The sequence below is a fragment of the Onychomys torridus genome, chromosome 5 (genome assembly GCF_903995425.1).
Source record: "Onychomys torridus chromosome 5, mOncTor1.1, whole genome shotgun sequence".
NCBI classification, from domain to species: Eukaryota; Metazoa; Chordata; class Mammalia; order Rodentia; family Cricetidae; genus Onychomys; species Onychomys torridus.
Genome location: NC_050447.1, coordinates 49,410,673 through 49,424,249, shown reverse-complemented (window position 1 = coordinate 49,424,249; position 13,577 = coordinate 49,410,673).

Sequence of the window (13,577 nt, the reverse complement as noted above, 5' to 3'; positions counted from 1 at the left end):
CTTTACCCTCTCTGTCCTCCTGAGACCGAGCAGGGAAGCTAATGGAAACATCCCCAAGGAGATGGAGTGAGGCTGCTTGAGAGCCACACAGGGGCAGAGGGCTCCCAGCTTGCATCCAGGCTGGAGCCAGGAGCCCCATGCCTTCTTACAGCTTCAAAGTACCCCCCCATTCCTCAGTCTAGCCCCATGGGATCTGTTTCCATACTCCATACTCTCAACACCTGACTGCAGGGCTGGGGAGCTGAATCAGTCAGTAAAGTGCTGGCCACATAGCCTTAGGGACCTGAGTTCAATCCCCAGCACCCATGTTAAGAGACGGGTGAGCTGGGCATGGTGGTGCAGGCTTTTAATCCCAGCACTCAGGGAGGCAGAGGCAGTTGGATCTCTGTAAGTTTGAGGCCAGCCTAGTCTACAAAGTGAGTTCCAGGACAGCTATTACTGTTACACAGATAAACTGTCTCAACTGCCCCACCCCAAACCCTCCAAAAGAAAAAAAAAAAAAGAGTCACTGGTGATGATGCCAGTTTATAGTCCTAGTGCTGAGGCAGGGGGTGGGGAGCCTTGGTCAGTGACTATAGTCAAATGGGTGAATCTCAGGTCCCAGTGTGACATCCTGTTTGAAAAAATAAGGTGGATGTCTCCTAAGAAATGACACCTGAGCTTGACTCTGGCCTTCACACGCACACACATGTACACACACACACACACACACACACACACACACACACATGCACACATGGTACACACATGTGCACACACCCATGCACACACACCTGACTACTTCCCTCCTTTTAAAGCAAGAGCTGAATTGTTTCCTACTTCACCATGGAAATTGATGCCATCAGAGTAGATGTCCCTCAGCTTGTGCTCTTGGTGACACTCTAGGCAGCCTTACCGTTGTCCCCCACACATCATAACCTACCTCCGTGTGCCTCAGTTGGCTCCTGCATGCCCGTCCAGTAACTCTGGTCTCGGTCTCCTGCTCTGCTTTGAATAAAGGAAGAAAGCAGAAGTGACCTCACGGTGAGGTTCCGCTCCGATACTGTAGCCCCTCCCTCAACCTTGAGAAGAGCTACAGAGGGCTAGACCCCAAAACAGCCCTGGGGAGCCAAGCCACAGCTCCTTCACTGAGAAGTTCCCAGCTTTTGTTACACTGATCATCCCACAAAAGGGCTAACGGAGGTAGACAGGGACACACGCTTCCCTGTGCCAGAGCTCCGGGGACAGTAGCCTCCCCTGATGGCTGTCATCTCACTTTTTCATGCCCTCAGGAACCTTGCCGTCTCTTCTGTCCCACACTTTCCTAATGACAGCTTTCTTGTCATGTTAAACATGGAAGTCCCTTGGTTCCACTCAGGATGTGGACAGTAGGAAAGAGAGTTGGATGCAACCTAATGACGAGAAGTTAGATGACCTTTCAGAATGTGAGCAGAGGTCACAGGGCAGACAGCCCTTCTCCACTTTACAAAAAAGATGGATGCCTTAAAGCCCCAGGTCGCCTCCACCGCTCAGGAGGAAGCAAGGGGTGCACAGGTGTGCAAGGGCACACGAACTAACATTTGTCAGACAGGTGAGTGTTGGGCAGGTGTTGCTATGATAATCAGTTGCTATGAACTCCTTAGAGACTGGGCTCATGGAGTTCACACTCATGCTCACTTCTTCCTAAGCATGCTGGGTGCTCATAAGAAACACTAGCGAGGGAGTAGAGGACAGTCAAGGACCTTTGCAGGGGTGTCCTGGGGAGGGGAAGCCTCCTTGATGGAAAAGCACAAGGTCCCGCTAAGATGTTCTCTCATCAGGAACAAAAGCTCGGGGGAAGGTCACTAACCTTGTAAAGCCATCATGGCCTGGAGAAGAAAATAGACAAAGAACATTCTGCATGAAGCAGAGCCATCATGGACTCAGATTGTTAGAGGGGCCCGGCTTTTACCTTCTGAGCCACCTCACTCGTTCATGGCTTTCAGCTGAAGACAACTCACTGTGGAGAGGTGAAAAACGTCACAGAGCCATGCTCACCAGATATTGGCATTATCAGAAAAGGAATTTAAAGGGAGTCCTATGTTAAAGCTTGATTAGAAATAGCGAGAGGCATTCACTAACCACAGGGCAAATGGAAATGCCAGGAGAAAGTTCAAGTCTTAGTGGGGCATGAGGATTGCCTTCAGAATCAGTGTGTTGAGAACAGATCCACTGAAATCCCCAAAGGGGAACAGCCGGGGCCACAGCAAATGGAACAGAGCATCTGGGAGCCAAGGGATGATATTAAAGTCTAACATTCAAAATACTGGGATCCCAGAAGAGAGGAAGGAGCAGAGGAAGAGAGAAATGATAGATAGATAGATAGATAGATAGATAGATAGATAGATAGATAGATAGATAGACAGACAAATGAGGCAGAAAAACAGTTAATGAGATAATGACAAAAACATAAAAAATAATGATCTAGCAGCTAGGAAGATGACTCATGGGTAAAGTGCTTGTGTGCATATGTGACTACCAGAGTTCAGATCTCTGAAACCCACAAAAAATGCAGGGTGGGCATGGCAGCCGACATTCAGTCCCGGTGTGTGGGAGGTAAAAACAGGATTCCCTAGAACAAGCTGGAAAGCCAGACTACCTGGAGTTGTCAAGTTATGGGTTCAGTGAAAGACTGTCTCAATATATAAGATAGAGAGTGATTGTAGAAGATGCCGTCCATACATACCTCTGTATGCTCATGGACATATGAGAACACATACACACACACACACACACACACACACACACACACACACACACACACACACACACACGTACGCACGCACACACCCAAAGCATATAAGTTTAGTTAACACTAAGGAGAATAAACAGTTTGTGTTCCGCACACAAAATCGTTAAATCTGAAAGCAGAAAGCAAAGAAAAAATTCTTCAAGGCAGCCAGGTAAGGGCTCAGTACCTGAAGAGGCTCCAAGGCCAGAACTACAGAGGACTTCCCCCAGAAACTATGTGAGCCCTGACACACTGAAATGGTCTCTTCATGGTGCTGACAGACAGAATAATCCCTTTCAGCCAAGAATCCTATCCCCAGTGAAAACCACCTTTCAAAAAAGGGAAGACAAATGTATTTTTCCCAGGCAAGTGAAAACGAGGGAACTTTCTGGTGGTGGGGCTTGCCCAGCTCGACAAATTGAGCTTATTAGGGCGGACGTGAACGGAGAGGCAGCATCTTGGATGCACAGAAAGAAATGGAGAGAAAAGTGCTGAACGTGGTAAAAAGGAAGATAAATAGGGTTTGTTTTTCTTACGCTTAACTTCGCTAAAAATACGTGACAGCCTAAGGCAAAGATGTTTACAATGTGCAGTGTGTTTACTCCATGTGTAAAAGTAAAATATACATGACAACAAGAGCCAGGCCCCCTCAAGGGGTGAATCGGGAATGAGTGCGAGCTGACGGCCTGTTCTGTGAATCTGTGTCACGGCACTCAAAACCAGACCACGATCAAATCAAGATGTGGACTGCCAACCCCGGGGAACCACTGGCTTTTGTGAAAGACACATAAACACAACTATTTCTCCCACATTAAGAGAAGCCAGACATGAGTCCAGATACCCAGGCGTTACCTGACAGCGCCTGTTGTCTGTGAAACAGGGTCCGTAAGAGGCATCTGCACCCACCTTTGATGCCACCGCCTCCCACTGGCTCTTCAATTACCTTTGTCACCAGAAACTGGGTATCCGTAGATATCTGGACATGTCTTGGGCTTAACTTCACACTACCAGGGCCTTTGACTCTGCCTGTCACCATCATTCCACACACGGTGCCCTCCTTATTGATCCCTCAGTCCCTTGGGAACTCAGCTGTAGTGACCGTAGGCATCTGGATGGATACATGGCGCTGCTGGACTCTGCCTCCACAGATTGGCTTTATTGGCATCTGGACAGCAGCCTTGGTGACGTGGCGAGGCCATTTGTCTAGCACATAGCATGTGACAGATGTATATCATCATGCTGAAGAAGGAGATGAAAATGTGAGTTCCTGTACAATGTTCTTGAGAAATGATGTCAACCGGATAACAGGAGCATTTACTACAGTGCCTGGGTCTCTTGTGAGGCATCAGGAAATGGTTGGAAGAGGCTGTACTTCCCAAATCTACCTGATCACAGAACTTTATAGAAATTTGATTTTTAAAATTATGTGTCTATGTATGTATGTATGTATGTATGTATGTATGTATGTATGTATGTATGTGTATGTGCATATAAGTGCAGTGCCCCAAAGGCCAGCAGAGGGCATTGGATCTCCTGGAGATGGAATTAAAGGTGGTTATTAACTTAGGTCCTTGGCAAGAATAGTAAATACTCTTAACTACTGAGCCATCTTTCCAGCCCCACCGAACATTTTGGGTAGGGAGGGAAAATTTGGTTTTGGAATTGCTGATTACATGGCTTATTATTTTTCTTCTGCAAATATGTTCATGGCTTTCCCATTTACTCCTGTGTGTGGGTGCACATACATGCATGTTTGTGTGTGCATATAAATATGTGCATGTGTATAAACATTCATGCTCCACAGAGCATCCAGTCAACGGCAGATCTCATGTGATGATGGTCTCACAACATGAACCTAGCATTGGGGACAAATTACTTCAGTTTGCAGGACACTGACTTGACCTACTTGCTGCACTTCCTGTCAGTCACCCAGTACCTAGTACACCTATGAAGTCACGGACAGTACATGATAGACACTTGGTAATGACAGCATGCAGCTATGGTGCTGGTTTCATGTTAATCACAGTCAGCCAGCTGTTTGTTACCATTCTAGTATATTCTTATCCATGAAATAAAAACTTACTGCATCTAGAAGCAGACTGAGTAATGACAGCGACCCACCCCACCCAAGTTTGCTGGAGTCATGACCTCCTGCAGAGGCAGATTTCCCAGAGTGCATTTCTGTCTGTTTTTTAAATAGTCAGCTATGTAGTTGATGCTGGCTTTGAAGTTGGTGTATAGCACAGGCTGGCCTTGACATCTAGAATCTCCTGCCTCAGCCTCCCAAGTATGGACTTCCATACCTGGCTCCAAGGATGCATTGCTTATGACATACTCTGTAGTAGAATATTTTCAGGGGTGTTACTTTTGTTTATATTGCGTTTCTTTAACTCTGTGAAGCTGTGTTACTGTGCTTGTGTAAGACACCTGGTCTAATAAAGAACTGGCCAATAGCAAGGCAGGAGAAAAGATAGGTGGGGCTGGCAGGCAGAGAGTATATATAGAAGGCGAAAACTGGGAGGCGAGGTCTAAGAGATAACAGCAGAAGGAGGAGGACTTCAGGGGCCAGCTACTCAGCTGCACAATCAGCAAGCCATGGAGAAAGAGTAAGATTTACAGAAGTTAGAGAATGGGAAAAGCTGGGCATTCATGAGTAATAATAACCCCCCGTGTGTGATTTATTTGGGAGCTGGTGGCGGCCCCCCATAAAGAGCAAAACCAACAACAACAATACTCTGCCACAAATCTACATGTGGCTATATGTGCATGTGCATGCGTGCGCGCGCACACACATACACACAAAACTGCATATTTACACACACGGAATGCATTCATTATATGCATGCATGTGCATGCTTATCTGTCTCCCTCCTTACATTCCTGTCTTCTGCAGTGCAGGTGAACATCACAGAGGCTGTGTTTAGGTCAATCACAACTGAACTGGGGTGTCTAGAAGGCTGCAGTGTCACGAGGCCACAGTAGTCTAGGGCTTGTGAGGCCCTGCAGGCTCTGAGCCATGCTGTGTCATGCCACCTGGGGTTGGAACTGGATGAGTCAACTTGTCAACTTGTCTGCTTGTGGCCCAGGGCCCGTGGTTCACCTCTGTGGCTCAGTGGTCTTGTCTGTAAGATGGGACACTGCCAGCAGCTGTCCACAGTTACAGTGAGGACTGGGTGAGTGATTACAGGCTGCTAGCAGCCAAGCTTGCAGAGCAGACACCCCTGGATTATGGATACCAGGACTTCGTGTGCCCTCACTGTAGAGAGTATCAGTTGCTATGACTACTACACTGTCTTGACCAGCAGGCCCTTTTCCACCTGTGACCAGTGTCCTGAGGTCTAGCTGAATCATTCATTTGGAGGCAGATGAAAGGCTCAGGGAGATCCATGTGGCTGTGTCAGTTGGAATAAGATGAGGGGAACACACACAACTGAGCCTTTGCTGGTGGCATCACATGGGAGCCAGGAGCCCAGTCAGCCACTAGGATCCTCAGTATGCTGCTTGGAGGAGACCAGGGCTGAAGTCACTTGAGGGTGGGGTCTGATATTTCCTACTTATCTACCTGAGACCAGCAGGAAGCTGGGTAACACGTAAGGATTAGTTATGCCCACACCAGCTGGTATGTGTGGATGATGCTGGTGACATACTTGTGGTCCCATACAACAGGCTAATGGGTGACAGAATCCCCGACCCCCACTCCTCCCATGCTCCAACTCAGAGGAAGGTAAAATACACGAACAGCAAGTACTGGCAGAATACTGTCAAGGAAGGTGTTTACTATGGGTCCCCATCACTGGGGAGCAAGATGAATTATGAGACATCCGTGGGTGGTCACTGCTGTCTGTAGGACACATTAGCACTTCTTATGCTGGCACAGCACGTACTGGGGTTTTGCTGAAGGCACAAAGCACGGCTTGCTGTTGAGTGGCTTTGAGAACAATTAAGTTATGATCTACAGCTGTGTTGGCACACCCTGGGAAGGTGGGGGACCTGGAAGCCAGACCAGCAGAGCTCAGCCTAAGGGACAGCAGACACAAAGTCACCAGATCCTAGGGAGGGGCAAGGACACACTCCTATGGAGGGACATCCCCGGGCACAGCATGGAAAGGCCCCTAACTGTCCATCATATTAATCTGTCTGGCAGTGTCAGGGAGAAAGGGCTGGTTGGGTAAAGAGAACATTAAACCCGCTATCCGTGGGCCCCTTTATTCTTCCAACAGGAGGCCCTGGAATTATGTTCCACTCACAGCCTCCAGGGGGCAGAGTGTCTCTCCTGGACCCTTGTTGCACAGTATAGTGAAGCTAGCATCTTGGCTTGTTCATCTCAGAGGCAATGTCCACACCCAGCCAGAGTGAGAAGATTCTGGTTTATAGCAATTAGTATTGGCACCTGCTTTGGTGGTGGGGTCTCTCTCTGAGCCAGAATTTCCATTTGTAAATACCATGTAGGGTATAGCAGCTCACTCCTATGATCCTAGTGCTCAGGAGGCTGAGACAGGAGGATTTCTGAGTGTTCCAGGCCAGGCTGGGTTACATACAGAGTGAGACCGTATCTAAAAACAAAATTTCCTGCATACTGTCATTTATTTATTTATTCTCTGTGTGGGACTGCTTTTGTTTGTCATGGTTTGTTCTGTGCTGTACCTCTAACAGAGACTCTGACATGTGACTGAAAGAGACGACCTGTGTGAGGCCCACCATCTTGTACACCCACTGGTGTCGGCTGCTGTCTTTCATTACAGGGCAAGCAACTTACAGGTGGTCACTAGGATAGCCCTGTCCTGTCTGCCTGCAACCAGCTTGGGTCTAACTATGTGTTCACCTGGAGCACCACATCATTCTTTAGAGTCGGAGACAATAAAGGAAGGAGAAAAGAAGGGGCCTGATGCACCCACAGTTCTCTGTGCAAAGGTGCACCAGTCAAGCCCCTGTCCTGGTCCTGAGTGATTGGCTGAGGCGCTGGCAGCTTCCCAGACTCCTCTGAGGGCATCTGCACAAACTCAGCACTTTGGTCTCTGGAGCTATGGAGGATGGATAGGTGTGGGGCCCTCCTGGGAGCTGGAGAGCCCTGAGGGCTGGACGTGTCTCCTGCGTGTGAGAAATCAGCAACATGCAGGAGCCGCGATATTCATCTTCTGCTTTATATTTCCTGGTTTTTTCTAAATTTCCTCTACTTATCGTCAAAGTCATTAAACCATTAAACATCACGGACTGAAGAAGATTTGCAGGGGCTTGTCGAGGATGGCATCCTTGTCTGCCTTGGCTGAAGCGCTGGGTTAGCTCATGGAATTTTGCACAGCTCTGTGAGGTCAGCGTGATTGTCCTGGGGGAGTGTGTGGTGGTAGTACAAGCTACCTTCGAGGGCGCAGGTGATCTGCCCTGCTAAGTACAGCCCTTTCTTTGCTCAGTCAATCTTAGCTCTCCTTTCTTAGGCTGCTCAGGAACAACCCACTTTAGATTTTTTATTATAAATGAACAGACATTTTAATGTAATTTTCTTAAAATTGAGATTAAGATTCATACATGTAAACATACATATACTTGTAATATAATTAATAAGTCAAGTTCATACATTTAAATAAATATTATCACTTCTAAAAATTAATCTGCAGAAGATTTTCCATTGTGGAATATTTAATAATGCAATTGTGGTTAGTATTGGTTAATATTATCAATACTATCAAATTATATAACACGATTAATGTTAAAATTAATGGTAAATATTTGGTTAGAATATTTATAAAGACCATCTACAATGCATTTAGGATCTAATTTAAATACATATTATCATATACAGTGGGCTCATACTTTTTTATGTGTTAATTCTCAAAAGAGCTGCTGTCAGGGAATGTTTATTAGTGTAATTTTGACTGGTATTGGTTAATGCTACCAACAATTTTCATAAATGTTATTTATAGTATGTTTTTGATATAATTCAATGTATGTCTATTGTCATTTCTCCTAGGAGGATCTCTGACACAAAATGTATAACATATATCTCAAAGATAAAATTGACATTATAAAAGTAACTCAGGCAGTGTGGAAAAAAACAGGAAAAGCTGCATGCAGGTAAAAACTGAACCAGGACAGCAGCTCCCAGCTCGGTTTTGGTCACAGCTTTCTGGTCCTTGTTTCTGTGCACTGGGCACTGTGTAAGGTCGGGACTTACTCTGCAAGCTTCAGTGAGCATTGGCTGGTTCTGGGTCCTCAGGTCCTCAGATGCAGGCTCTGGGGAGCCACTGGGTCCTGCCTGTCGTGCAGATTTATCACCCATCCCTCACTCTCATCCTCCCTGTAAGCTGTAAAAACTGCTCACAGGAGATGCTCATTTGTGGTTCTTTCTGAGGGGAAGCGGAGCGTGTAGACACCTGCGAGATGATGGGTGGGATGCATTGTGGGGCTGCAGTGGGGGCCAAAGTCGTCCTTTCGGTGTGACACAGGACACCAAGCTCTGCCTGCTCCAGGCTGTAGGACGAAGAGGCAGGCGTGTGTGGGATCTGCTTTGATCACTGGCTGGGATGGGCTTTGGAAAGGTATTCAACTCTTCTCAGGCACACAATCTTCTTCGGACCTGAACACATTGTTCACATATTCAGGAGGCGGTGCCGGTTGGGAGGTGAGCAGGTCTTTTTCTCGGTTGTATTGGTTGGGAGGTGAGCGGGTCTTTCTCTATTGTGCCAGTTGGGAGGTGGGCGGGTCTTTTTCTCGGTTGTTTTTTTGTATTTTTAATTTTGCCTGCTTTCCTGGTGGCTTTTATTTCTAATGTACCTTAGTGTTCCTCACCATTATTTAATTATGTCATTTACTTAGTGTGTGTGTGTGTGTGTGTGTGTGTGTGTGTGTGTGTGTGTGTGTGACGGTATGTTTATGAAGGTCAGAGGGTAACTTGGTGACATCTATTCTCTCCTTCACTGTGTGGGTTCCAGGGATCGAACTCAGGCCATCAGGCTTGACAGCAGGTGCTTTTACCCATTGTGCCATTTTGTTGGCCCCTAGTGGGCTTTCTAAGTGGTGTGTGGGCATCTGCCTATCCTCCATGCTTGTCCTCCACTTTCTTTGTACTTTGCAGGGTCTCTCCTGACATAAGGAACATCTACCTTTAATGCGCCCTTTGCCCTCTGTGCTCTGTGCACTGAACTTTGCTGCTGCTGCAGGGACTAGGTGAGGGGTGCAGGGGAGGGGTGGGGGGGAGGAGGGGTCAGGACAGCAGTTGTGGCTCTGGGAAGGGTCCAGCCATAGTCCAGGCACTGACACTTCTGCTCGGATGTGGTTTCCAGTCCATGCTGAGTTCCCAGCCTCTGCTGGCCCCAGGACCTCTGCTCTGATCTCTCCATCTCTTGGCTTCTCCTCACCAGAGCTGTTCTGTGCCGGTTTCTCTTTTCCATATGCACCTTGCTCAACTTCTTTGATCTGTGGAGCCAATGGCTTTAAAAAAAAAAAATTCCTTTTAAAAAATAATATTTATTTATTTTACACCACCAACCACTGTTTCCCCTCCTTCCTCTCCTCCCAGTGCCCCCATCTCCCCTTGGCACCCCCTCCCCTCTGCACCCCCATCCACTCCTCCTCCATTTCTGTTCAGAGGAGGGCAGGCCTCCCATGAATATCAACCAAACATGGCATATCAAGGTGAAGGCTGGATGAGGCTATCTAGTATGAGGATAAGGGTCCCCAAAACAGCAAAAGAGTCAGAGGCAGCCCCTGCTCTGGAAGTACTGGGAGAGACAGCTGGAATCAGGGTCATTTGGGAGATGAGCTAGAAACCTAGTACAATGAAAACTCCCAGGAATCTATGTTGGTGACCCTAGCTAAGTCTCCTAGCCAATGGCTTTTTAACAGGTGACTCAGGACAGTTGGCTTGTGCGCCTAGTGAATCTCTCAGAGCTAGAAACCTCCCAGAAAGCCAGGAGGCTGCCTCACTGAGCCAACCGGGAGGGAGCCTGCCCTTCCCAGCTGCAGGCTTCTTGCTTCTGATCATTTGTTCTCTCCAGCCCTTCCCCTCACCCACTGAGGCTTTCCAGATGCTGTGGACAAGCTCTCCTTTTGGGGACATGAGGCAGTGGCCTTTCACGCAGCCAGGGGCCTTGTTCCCTTCCCTTTCCCTTTCTCTTTCTCTTTCTCCTCTTTCTCCTTCTCTTTCTCTTTCTCCTTCTCCTTCTCTTTCTCTTTCTCCTCTTTCTCCTTCTCTTTCTCTTTCTATTTCTCCTTCTCTTTCTCTTTCTCCTTCTCTTTCTCTTTCTCCTTCTCCTTCTCTTTCTCTTTCTCCTCTTTCTCCTCTTTCTCTTTCTCCTTCTCCTTCTCTTTTTCTTCCTCTTTCTCATTCTCTTTCTCTTTCTCTTTCTCTTTCTTTCTCTTTCTCTTTTCCTGGTATTCCTAAGGATAAGGAACTTGCCTTTGCCCTGTGGTGGGCGTTTCAAAGCAATGAGGTTCACATGTGACTGAAGATTCTCTCTAGAACTTTCCTCCTCTTGCCCGCACCTCCCTCTCTTGTGGAAATCACCTGTGGTGGGCAGGCAGGACTGAATGCCTTGGACCCTGGGGAGGAAATGCAGATGGGGAGCAGCCCAGTAGACTGCACCCAGCTTTTCTGCTTTGCTCAGAACCAGCCAAGGCTTTAAATTCATTACCATACAAGAACTCTGCAAACAAGGCTTTAAGACACCCCCCCCCCCCCATTTTATGGTTTCAAAAAGCAAAGTCTTCCTGAGTCAAGAGATTCACTCCAAAAGGAGGGAGAGAGCTCAGACCGGCTGCTTTTGCAGTCCTCAGGTTTGGTCCTGTGCTACAGTGTCTTTGGGGGGGGGGGAGATTCTGGTTTTCCCACAGAGGCATCCAAACTGAGCATCTGTAACTGAAGCAGCAGAGAGTTCTTGGTGCAGGGAAACATGTCTCTCACTGAATTGGTGGTGGTGAGGCCCGAATGGCCTTTAGTCCCTGGATTTTTGGTGGGAGTCCAGCTCCAACCTGTGGAAGGGTTCTTTTAGGAAGGAGAGAGGAATGAGGAAGTATTAGATGAAAATAAAGACGTAGACAGAGACACAGGATAGCTTCCAGAGGGCCCTGGGTCAATTCCCAGTCGCCTCAAGTTTTAGTCTAATGAGCTCTCTATACACTACCAAGGGGAAAGGCAAAAGACACCCCCCACACACTTTCAAGATCAAAGCACAATGTACAGCCAAGTGTAGACCCTTCAAAACACCTGGTACCCACCCATGCCCCTGGCCAAATCATTCTATTATGCAGTCCTGCTGGGTAAGAGCAAGCTCAGAGTCTCTGATCTTGAGTAAGGTCTTACTAGGAAGCTTCCATGGGCCCCCACAGTTTTCCTCATTGGCTTACCAAGAGGTGGACCCTCATGTTTCCCTGGTTAACACCAAACAGGTATAGTGCAGGGGCATGGCTGTGGATACAAATCTCAGCTCAGCAGCTGATGGCAGACCCTTCAGTCTCCTAGGCTTCTTGACCCATGAGGTGGGGGCTCTGAGAGAGCACCTGGGCACAGCAACATGGGGGTGTGGAACATTTTGAGGTGAGATCCTGGGCTGGGGACTGCCAGCTATCATGTCTGTTGCTGTTCATGGGTGAACTAGCTGGAGTTGTTAATCCAGCTATTCATTTAGGTCACTGTGCCAACAAATGGGGGAAGGATCGGCTCTTCCCCGTGGGGCCCAGATTCCTTACCCACAGTGCCATGGAGACATGGCATCCATTCAGAAAGATCATCATAGGAAGATCACCTTTGGCTAGACCTCCTTAGCAGGCTGCACACCTCCCTGTGCTTCCCCAAGACCTCCATGACCTTTATTAAATATAACCAACACCTGTTTGTAGAATCTGGCTTGTTCAGCATAGACAACCAACTGCCTCTAGCTGTCACAACCCCATGCAAACCTTGCGATTGTAACTCTAGGGTTGAGCCAGGTCAGAACTGCAGAGAGGAGCTGAAGTTCTCACTCTCAGCAGAAGAGGGGCTTCTGTGTGTATTGAGGGGTCCGGGCCTCCAAAAGCCAGGTCAAGGTTGCTTATGCCTACCTGCTTTTGTGCTGGCCATCTGCATGAGGAAGCTGACCAGGAAGATATTCCTGTATTGTAGGCCCTCCTCATATTGCTGCTGGCCTGGTTCCAGGAGTCCTGCACACAGATCTCACTGCACATGGTTTGTACTGTGTAGGGCTGAGGTGGCCTTGGAAATTGTATGTGCATATCTCATTGTGTATCATATCTGAAATGCTATTTGAAAGCCGAATACAGACCCCTTGTAGGATCAGAATGTGGCTACCTGGTCATCTCACCAACACTTGGTAGAGTTCTCTTTGCTGTAAAATGGAAACAGCTCTGGCTCTAGCCCAGGGCTGGGCTGAGACACAAGCCTGTGACTCGGTGTGTCTGTAACGTCCAGGCAGAGGGGAGTATCTGCAGATGTCTGCTGGTTGAGAGGACACTAGGGCGGTAGCTGGTACTGGTGGCAGACTCCTCTCCATGGTTTCTGAGTCTGTCCCCACTTCTCTTTATGTTTCTATTATTTCTGCCTCTGTCTCTCTCCCTAATCTGACATAAGGTCCATCTTCTGGCAAAGTCCAGTAGGGAGGGCTCTGAGGTAGGAGGGTCTCCAAGTGAGTCACTGTCATCCAAGGTGATGTCCAGAAGTTCTACATCTGCCTGAGGACATTGTTAGCCTTGAAGCTTAAGCTGCATCCTGCAACCCAAGCAGTGAGATCAATTTAAGATGGCAGACACATACATGCACATGCGCACACACACACATACACGCACAAGCGTGCACACACATGCACACATACACACATGCACATATGCACACACATGCACA